The following is an 11136-nucleotide window of genomic DNA, read 5'->3' as shown; positions in this document are numbered from 1 at the left end:
GGGTTGTTGGCCTACGATTATGGTACATTTCTGTGGTATAAGGTCTGTGAAAACAAGGATTCTCTCTCTCTCTCTCTCTCTCTCTCTCTCTCTCTCTCTCTCTCTCTCTCTCTCTCTCTCTCTCTCTCTCTCTCTCTCTCTCTCTCTCCACATTACAAAATATAAATCATTTATAGAACGCTAATGCAAGCCTCGGTACTCGGTTCGTTTTCTTTAAGGACTTTGCCGTAGTCTTTGACAAAGCAGACAAACAAGCAAACAAAAAACCCACCAGATAATGTAACGATACACAAGATAATGATTTACTGAGGTTGTATCACTGCGAGTAAGTCGCATCAACAAACTTCTCACTCCAAAGGTTTCTACATTTCACTGCTACTGGAAGTAGCGCAGCCTGGGGCTGCAGAAGCCTTTAGAAAGGTCCTGAGGTTACTATTGGTAGATGAGTAAATAATGACTATTATCATTATAATTTATTTATTATCATTATTATTATTATTATTATTATTATTATTATTATTATTATTATTATTATTATTATTATTATGATTATTATTACAATATCAATAATAATAATATTATCATTGTTATTGTCAATTATCTTTATACAACTCTAGGACTTCTTTAATGGGTTTCTTGCCTCCTGGAGGATGTGTAACAATCAGTAGCAGGGAAATGGTGGACTCCTTTGGAGTAAGAAGTTCCCCAAGCTCGGTTATGATACACTGATTGACGAGGATATAAACTTCTCTAAACTACTTTTCACTCACAGTGTAACCATACGTAATATATATATATATATATATATATATATATATATATATATATATATATATATATATATATATATATATATATATATATATATATATATATATATTATAGTACTATAACGATCGTCGTTACTGATAATTTGTTCAAGAAGAAAACGGGAATAAACTACAAATCGACCGACTTTGGAAAAATGAATGGCCTTATTGATTTAATATCCTTTTTGAGCTTTCTTATTATATTATATAAAGATTATTATAAATATTATTGCTTTTATGAATATTATTATTTTTTTTAATATTATTGTTGTCATAGATATTGTTTAGAAACTTGAGTAATTTGAACAAAATGAAAAAGTGACTCCCCGAAAATTGCATGGTAGGCTTGTCATAGCCGAGACCCAGAGTGACATCTGCCGGCGCAACGTGCAGGTGTCGACCTCTGCCGCGCCCACGCTGAGGTGTCGTCCTGCGGGATTTCTTCGTAAATGTTTTTCTATATACGAGTGTTTGTGAGCTGATCGGTGCTGTAGTGTTCGCAAACTTTATCAGCGTGTGAAAAGTGTAGGTGTATGCGAGAAAAGGATTCAGAAACTTGAGATGTTTGAATTACTGCGAATTACCGAACGACGCAAAAGACTTTGCTAATAGGTAGTTATTCCATAAGCCGTGATAGTCTTGAACTTGCAAACTTTTATGTTGTTTTTTAACATTAACGTTCATATATGGAACTTTATCCCTAGACCTAAACACTTGTATGTACTTTTAAACGTGATTGAATGAGTGATAATTTAGTGTTTATTAATCACTAAAAAGACGGAAGGGTTGAAGAAAACGACGCCTCGAGGCCACGGTAAGTGCTTGTGTAGACATTGTTGAATGTTTCATATATATATATTTATGTTAGTACCCATTTTCATGTTATATTGATCACCAGGGTGTAGTTCGTTTCCTAACTGGTGACCTTATTAATTCACTGTACGATAATAACCCGGTTAACTGCCGTCCATGACCCACGCGCTGGGGGTTTCCAACACCTCTGACACGCCTTGTAAGTACCTCGAAACGTGTATTCATGTGTATTACGACAAGTCCGGTATGGTTTCGGATGGCGGGGGAAATTTCTTTGAAAGGTAAGCCGGACCTTTGCGATAGATAAAACGCACTACTTAGAATATTTGAGTCATGTCTATTATTACGTCCCTCCACACCTGTTGCCGTCGAGCAGTTCCTACGTGGAGTGGGCTAGATGGACTGCTGTTACCCCGGGGGTTTCCGCGTCCCGGAATAAGGTGGATTGTAACACGGATTCCCCAGGAGCGGTGTCCGGATGTGACGCTGGTAATGTAGGCTGGACTGGACTTTATTATGATGTTTCGGCTTCTACCGTACCTTGAGTGAGTGACTGGACTCTCCCGGACGTAACACACACTCCCTCTCCCAGTTCCTATACCTCGTCCCTCCTCCCTTCCCTTCACGTACCTCTCTCCTCCTTCCATCCCCCTAATTCTGACCCTCTCCTCGCCCCCCCCCCCCCTTTCTTCCCCCTTCCTCGCCCTCTCGAGACCAACTGGACATACTGATGGTTTAACCTGTTTCCTTGTAGTATTGAGAGCTCTCGATGATCCTGCTACCCACACTCGACGCCCACGTTCTCCCCGCCCACGTCCATGTCCTCCCATGGCCATGGCCCACGTCTGCCTCCCCTTCCTGGTCTCGGTAGTCATACCATACCACGACACCCAAATATACACCCATTCCAACTAGACCTACCCATGCCCGAACCCACATCCGCCCATACCTATGACCGAACCCACATCCACCCACCCTTACCCATGCACTAGCTCACATTACAGTGACCCATGATTTTGCTCTAAAATACCATACATAGCAGGTATAACCTGTTACGAGAATATGTACCCTATGGAAATGCCTTGCTTGTTTTTGATTGTAGTGAGTGGTGTCCACCGCCAAGCTATGGTGGACACATGGTCTGTTAATCGGTACTTAGGTAGTTTACCCCTGACTAGTAAAGAACAGATTTTGTACGTGATAGGTTAAGCCCTGTGGCAGTAGCCAAGGGTAGTTAACGTGTGGTAGTTTGTAACTTCAGTGCTGATTTGTCATTGGTTAATGGGCGGGTCTTTCCAGCTCGAGTTGATGTGAAAACCAGGAGGATGAGGGCCGTGTTGTGAGGTGGTCTCACTCCTAGTGACATGATCGCCTCGTTACACGTTCACCCTCGCTCATTATAGCCATACTGACCAGGCTGCCGCTCCTCCCTCTCTTGTTCCTCGCCTCGTCGTTCCTGTACCGTTCTCATTTCAGCTGAGTTTGTCGTTCCTGTTCGTACTAAGACTCGTTCCCGTTCTCTTCATTCCAGCTGATTGTCGTTGCAGTTCCTCTCGTTCTTACTGAAGCTGTCGTTCCTGTTTTCGTACCTACTGAGATTGTCGTCGTTCTTGATCTGTTTCCTGCTGAGAACGTCGTCTCTACTGTGTTTGTCGTTGCTCTTCACTTTCCTAGTAAGACTTTTGTTGTCTTTCTCAGTAAGACTGTCGTTCACGTTCCCACTGTCACGTGGGGAGTATGCAAGTTTTGGGAGAAGTGTACTGATGGTGATGGAAGAGAGTGACGAGCAGGAGGAGGAGGAGGTGGAGGAGGTGGATATGTGAATAGAATGTGAGAGGATGGAAGTAGGAGAGCATGAGGTGTGGTGGATGATAGAGGGAGTGGACAGAGGGCGTGGAAAGATGATGAAGCGAGTGGATAGTGACCGGAGCTCAACCGTATGATTGGGTTGGTCTCTTGCATAAGGACAGAGTGGAACTGGGCCGTCGTGAGGCTCGTCACGCGTGTGTGTGTGTGTGTGTGTGTGTGTGTGTGTGTGTGTGTGTGTCATCTCGTACCATTCCTCCAGCCACCACCCAAGCCAATCCATTCCACAGTCCATCAACCGCTTGTCTGCCATGCCGTCCCCCCTCCCTACCCCATTCTTTATGATGTTACGCTACGCACATGATCAATGGGGGTGACAGAGAAAACGGAATGCGAGTTGTGTTTCACAAGTTGGTGTTTCGACCCCTGCCCGGGGTTGCGTTCGAAGCGTCACCGAGACGTGACATCTGAAAGTATAGAGAAACACGTTCTTATTTTAGTTTATTTATTAGATACAATCTTTATGTATAAGTATGCACACATGCGCCCATCATACCAACACTCCTCTCACAGGCTCTCACAAAGGTAGCGCTCACCTCCTTACCAACACAGACACACAACACACACACACACACACACACACACACACACACACACACACACAAACCTATTCATGACCCTACTCTGTTGTGTGTATCTTTTGTTTTTTCCGTCTTTGGTTTTAACTGTATTCCATTAGAAAATTTTTATTATATCATTATTATTATGATTATTATCATTACCCCATTTTATGAGAACATATTTACTTATAACACAGTAACTGTCACAAGAATCATTTCGCAGAGCTGTTTAAGTGTTTACTGTGATGGTTGAGGACAGTATTAATGGTCCAGGTTGAATGTGTTGATGGAGGACTTGATTATCAGTGTGGTGATGGAGGAGCTGGTTATCTGTGTGGTGATGGAGGACTGTTGTGATGTGAGCACAGCTCATCTTGCCTCTGTCATGACTCCGCAGCTGGACGGAACGAGAGTAGATTCTACGACCCGTCTCGTACTGATCGTTGTATAAGATGGCTTGACTCGTAGGCGAATCGCCGTACTTGTAGGAAGACTTGGCATGTATGTAGGAAGGCTCACTGTACCTATACAAAGTCTTGTTGTGCCTGTAGAAGGTTCAGTTGTGCCTGTAGAAAGACTGAGTGTGCCTTTAGAAAGCCACTTTATACCATGTAGAAAGGCTCATTGTGCTTGTAGAGAGATTCTATTTACCTTTAGAAAGGCTAATTAGTGACGTCCCGTAGTTAGAAGCCAGGAGTTCTGGACTGTATAGAAGTAGGGATACATAGGAGTAGCCAGATGACGGTCCTGATCGGTGGTTGAGGCAAAGTCACCACTGCTGGGCTGGAGGCCGAGCGCTAGCTGTAAGGTAGCCATGGCTGGGGCTAGAACACGCTCTGGTGCTGAGGATGTGGGGGTGGGGTTACCAGGGACACGATCAGTCCTGATGCTTCAGTTGGTGCTCAGAGATTATATGGAAATGTTTCAGAAGCTGTTCACAGCCATGAGCCCTTGACTCGCCAGATTTGAATGTTGTATAATGTAAAACCAAACTGCTGAACAGTGTTGTGAAACTATGGCGTGAGGAGTATGAAAGAACATGTAAATGCTGCTTGAAGTGAGAAGGTAGACTTTGTTGTGCTTTAAGGTCGGTGCACGAAAGATTTGCGTCACTTTCCGACGTCTGATGAATTCAGAAGGATAAAGTCATATTAACGTTTTCCTCTTAGTAGTGTGAGAAGTTTGCAGCAAGAATGAGTAAGATGGGAGATAATGGCGCCTCCCAGATTGATGTCTTGCGGGTTATACTCGACCACAAAGACACACACGTGATCCTTTCACAAGTCACTGTGGATGTCAGATGTGGTGGATCTCCTGCCGTTTTAAAAGGAATGTTTCCTCCGCCGTTGTATCGTATCCTCGACACTTATAAGTGGTCAGTTAAAGATTGACTCGTCGCGTTGTACTTATGGTTCTCTTCTCTATGATTTTAAGGTATGATGATTGTGTTCTTTATTAGTTCAGTTATAAAATGTTTTCTTTGCGCATTCGTACACAGAAGGAATTCTTCTTTTTATATCATTACATTGTTGATGATGTAATTCAGCTGTTTGTGGCGAGTGGCCTCTGGAATTAAATGTAATCACTACAGCCTTGACAAGGAGAGACCTTGTATCATGTCTTTAATACTCTTATCTGTCAGCAACAACCAGTGGTAGTGTTGTGTGCTGTCTACCAGCAACAACCAGTGGTAGTGTTGTATGCTGTCTACCAGCAACAACCAGTGGTAGTGTTGTATGCTGTCTACCAGCAGCAACCTCTGGTGATGCTATTTGCTGCTGTCTGCTGTCTACTGTTTCTGCTCTGTTGATATGGAAAAAAAGAATAAGTGGAAGTGTGTTTGTGGTAGACAGATACTCGATCAGTAACAACACACAGCAGTTTTTGCCACAGCGTCACAGCAAACTTTGTCTTCGTGTAAATATATAACTCCAGACCGGAAGCTCCCAGGGTGAGGCTTGCGACACAGAAGTCGTGGATGATAAGTGTCGCACCCTTCAAGTACGTGACAGATCTGAGGTGATATCAGGCAGAACACCACACTGAGATGAGCTGAGATCTGCCCTCATCCCGCTGACACATGACGCCCTGCTGAGCTGAGATTTACCTTCATAACCTCTGACACTCGCCATCCCGGTGATCTGAGCTGAGTTTTGCCTCTTTAGATATAACGCCCTGAGACAGTGGGCTGAGATTTGCTGTTTCTGCTGACATGAAAACGATGCGATGAGCTGAGATGAACCGTCCGACCGAGGCAGATCGGAGGTGCGCCTCCTGAATATGACGAGTTGATGGTACGATGATGATGATGATGATGATGATGATGATGATGATGATGATGATGATGATTATGATGATGATGATGATGATGATGATGATGATGATGATGATGATGATGATGATGATTATGATGTTGTTTGTTGCTAGTATTAACAGGTATTTTGCATGGTCATGCTGAGTCAAGACATTTGGCCTTCCGCTGAGGTTAACTGACACACACACACACACACACACACACACACACACACACACACGTCATCTCACTGGCATGAGACAAGATGTACCTCACCATTAACACGTGTGATATATTGTCCCTCTCGCCACCGTCCCTGAGTGAGACTGGCTGAGACGCATCACCTCACTTCAGGACATGCTGAGACGCAGTCTGAGCTGAGAGTGAGAGAGGATCTGGGACAACTCACTCTCCCAGCGATGTGTGTGTGTGTGTGGGGGGGGGGGGGGTTACAACAAACATGTCATGGGAGTAGGACGAATGCAAATGAAACGTCAGTGAGGGCGAGACACGCTATACAAATCCTCGCCACTAACAATGTGTATATAAACACGACATGTATACTGGATTATGCATGTACATCCTTCATCAGTATTCCACTTGAATAACATCAGGACTTGTCCACACGTTGGTTTGGCAGATTTTTTTTCTTTCGTTTGCTCTGTCTATACATCATATAACATCAGCTAACTTGTAGATGATTTTGAACGGAAGTGACTGGTTAGGTTGTATGTGTCAACCATACGTACACTAGCTAGAAGGATTCCCAAGTGATATTAAGACACGTCGGGTTTTACTGAAATATTTGAATTCTGTTTTCTTAGAGAAGGTTCTGTGTTTATATATTCATCTGTTGATCATTTATTGATATTTTCATAACTCAGACGGCACGGGCAACTGAGTGCCATAATCATCGACATATGATCTACCCTGTACTAAGCCAGGTACTCAGTTTATCGACCAGCTCCTAGGGAAGGATGAACTGCTGGGTTTGACTTTGGACCTGCTGCTGCGACCAGCATTCGAACTAATGCGACCCTTTGAGTGCGTCACTCTTCGAAAAACTAACCACCATACCACCCTATGTACATATTATTATTATTATTATTATTATTATTATCATCTGACCACCAACCCATTGCAGCTTGTGTATGGTATTTAACTGTGATAGCTACGTTATGAGCATCAGCAAATGTTATCTCTTTATCTTCCATCAGGTTTAGTTAACTTCCACATTTATCCATGTATATGATTAATAGAACAGGGGACAATCAGTACTCCTGCCTCCCTGATCCTAGTTAGAATTAATGATATGCGCTTTTAATATTCATAATCATCACATATTGATTCCATGATGTTGGTCTTCGAGAGTCTTTCTAAACTTAACCCAGTAATTCTGATGAAAGCTTTATCTAAATCTGTGAAAACGAAAACTCGCATTGTTTCTCTCCCAAGATGGTTTCCATAATGAATTCAAGGTTAGGTCTAAATCATCGGTTCGTCTACTGGGTCGATACCCATGTTGACCATTCTCTTACCTCTCCTCTGCGTGTACTGTTAAGAGGAGTTCTGTATCTGTTTCGTGTATGTTTCCTCTCTGATAATAATGGAATGCCGCTGTTTTTTCTGCAGTTGTGCTTTTCATCTTGTGTATTGTGCCTGTAACGTCTGGCCTCCTGGATCTTTGGTCGTGATCAGAACGTAAAGCAGGAACATATAGAAGACGGGAAACGACTGTTCGTGAGGTACCCTGGTGGCCTATTCTGTGATTACCCATCGTTGATGGTCCCCTGGTGGCCACCTCTGTAATTACCTATTTGTACTGTACGTGGATGGAGTTTTACACGCATGGGGTCCTATCTCTTGAACATTTACATATCCTACAACTTTTTAGACTTGTATAAGTTTGCCTTAACTTTGTTCTCAGTCCTTCTGTTCCATACGTCCACACGTATACTGCAAAAGTACTTATGTGTTCCATTTTTTTTTGACAAGTTTCTTGTTTAAATTCGTGTTATGTCACCTGGTTGTTCTGTCCCTACATAGCTCGCACACCTGTTCACCGTCTACGTTAGTAGTCTGGTTTGATATCAAAAAGGTTATGATCAGGTCACCCCTAGCTTATCTCTCCTCCTAGCAGATTTAAGCCATCTAAAGTTTCCCAGGTAACTCAGGTTTCCTATTTATTCTACTGTCTTTGTTGCCCTCCTTTGGACCTTCTCTATTAGCTCTTTTTACTTCTGTAAGTAGTTTGACCTAAGTTGAGCAGCGTATTCTAGTTTTGGTCTTGTGTAGGATATGATCAGCTTGCGAATATGTCATTATTCATGAACGTGAATGTTATTCTGATATTTGCCAGCAGACTGTCTGCTTCTCTGTTCTCCCAGCGTGGGCACTGGTGGCTACGTGTCTGGAATGGTGTTAATTCCTAAGTCTTTATTAAACACACACACACACACACACACACACACACACACACATTCCTGCAGCTTATTTGTCTCGGTGATATTCAAAATAGGGTCTTCTTTCACTGTGTTCCATCCCCATTACTTTACGTTTACTCGTGTGTGTGTGTGTGTGTGTGTGTGTGTGTGTGTGTGTATTTGGAGAGAGAGAGAGAGAGAGAGAGAGAGAGAGAGAGAGAGAGAGAGAGAGAGAGAGAGAGAGAGAGAGAGCAACTCAAAGGAAGAAAATATTAGGTTTTAGAAAAAGGTCAAGGTTACACATTAGAACAATACATTCATGTTGGCGATAATCGTACAGATGTTCATGGTTAAGATGGATTTTCAGGTCAGGTACATTTGCATAATTCCATCGTTAAGTGTGATTCATATCTTTGAGATTTACACATTAGAATTCGAAGGTACGTAATGAAAGTCTTGAGAATACCGGTGAAACTGACGTCGAAAAGATTGATAACGTAATATGATAAAGAAAATATAACGATAGAAATGGCGGGATAGCATCCAACGAAAGGTAAACGGTTTAGGGGAACGGAATTAATAATACTTAGACAAGAACAGGTTAAGATGCAACGAAAGATGAATGATATAGTAGGCACAGAAAGTAATTATACATAAAGAGGGAGGACAATGCAACGAAAGATGAATGATGTACGGGGGATGGATATGGGCATAAGTAACGATACACAGAGACATTTGGTTAACATCTAGAAGTATAGACCTAATGACTGACATACGGACGTAGAAAACAGCAAACATGTCCCACAGACATACTGACAGATAGAGAAGAAGAAAATCATACACCTAACCCAGAATAAAGATGAACCTTTCCAGTGGTGTGATTAACAAAATTTGAGGAAACATTAATATAGTTTATATTCACAGTGTCTCACTACTGCCTCTTCAGTAGTCCCAGTCACCATCTACCTACCCCTGAGGTCACATGTATCCTCTTCCCTGTTCTCAGTCTTCCGGTATAAGTACAGCAGATCTCCTCCTCCACCCACAGGTTCGTCTCGTCCTCCCTCTTCCAGTCCTCATCTTCTTCCTCCCCTGTTCCATGACACACGTCCCTCTAACATTAACCCACTGCTGGATGTCCACAGGCATCGTATTGTCTCTTCATGGAGAGCATACCAGAGTAGGCAGAACATTATACTCCAGAACCACACCTCTTATGTACCCTTCTTCGTGCTCTGAATGCTAAAAGTAAATAGAGGAAAATATGCTCTGAGGGAGCATTCGGAGCATGTTATTTCAAGGTTTTATTGGGGATCATCGTGGCTTATTGCACGGTTGTTGTGGGTACAGTGGGATCGTTACGGATCCTGCTCTCTTACAAAAAAAAAAAAAAAAATGTATATGCTTGGGTTTGGATGGTGGCATAATAAGGTTGTGGTAGGGTACATGTTGGGGGATCTAGAAAGATATGATGGGAATGTACTGGGACGTAAAGAAGTGTGATGAGAATATACTTGGGATATAGAGGTATGATTGAAATATTCGGTAATAGCGAGTAGTATAATGGGAATATACTGGGATACATAGAGGTATGATGGGAATACACTGGGATAAAGAGATGTGATGGTCATTAACTAGGATGAACAGAGGTATGATAAGAATATAATGGGATTATTGGTTTTGTTAATGATATTCTGGAATAATTAAAAGCTACGATAAGAATATACCGGATAGAGAACAGTATGATAGGAATATATTGGGATAAAAAAGGAATGATGGAAACATTCTTGGGTATAGTAATGATAATATAATTGGGTTATGATGATGGTATGCTAGAATACTACAGAATATAGTGAAGGTTGTACGAGATTGTGTGTGTGTGTGTGTGTGTGTGTGTGTGTGTGTGTGTGTGTGTGTGTGTGTGTCACTGGATATTCTTGTAGATGAGAATCAGAGCAATAACGTGGATATTTTGTGCATCTTGCTCCATATTACATAGCCTGCTGTAAATGGGACTTAAACCAGAAGATATGGACACGGGACGTAGTTGTGAAATTCCCTAATATGTTGATAACAGTTGAAGTGGCTCGGGACCTGCCTGAAACTACCCTATACAAGTGCTGAAATATGGGCGCGAAGTTGGACCTTGTCCTTCAACCAGGAGAAGCATAATGTTGTAGCCATATTGGCTCAGGGAGCTCATGTTATCTCCACAGTTCAAGTTACGCTGCATGAGAATGTAAGGTAATCACTATTGGTCTTGTATGTATCATTATCACTTCTGGGCTCATCCTCAGTGTCGGACGCTAAGGGGGAGCTCAGCAGCGGAGGTGTTATGAGCCGCGAAGAGCCTTATCCTCAAGTTCCTCCAG

At 42.5% G+C, this 11136-nt stretch overlaps 1 protein-coding gene across 2 annotated transcripts in view; it reads left to right on the top strand.

Annotated features, from left to right (window-relative positions):
- The first annotated feature begins 1191 nt into the window (after nt 1-1191).
- raw (NDT-like domain-containg protein raw) overlaps nt 1192-11136 on the top strand; it is a 923024-nt gene continuing 913079 nt past the window's right edge. For both annotated transcript variants that reach the window (XM_071657218.1, XM_071657210.1), the window contains exon 1: nt 1192-1623. The gene's annotated coding sequence lies outside the window, so the exon portion shown is untranslated. The remainder of the gene's footprint in view (nt 1624-11136) is intronic.

The sequence above is a fragment of the Panulirus ornatus genome, chromosome 64 (assembly GCF_036320965.1).
Source record: "Panulirus ornatus isolate Po-2019 chromosome 64, ASM3632096v1, whole genome shotgun sequence".
Classification (NCBI taxonomy): Eukaryota; Metazoa; Arthropoda; class Malacostraca; order Decapoda; family Palinuridae; genus Panulirus; species Panulirus ornatus.
Note: the sequence above shows the minus strand (reverse complement) of the source record. Positions and strands in the feature narration are given on the sequence as shown.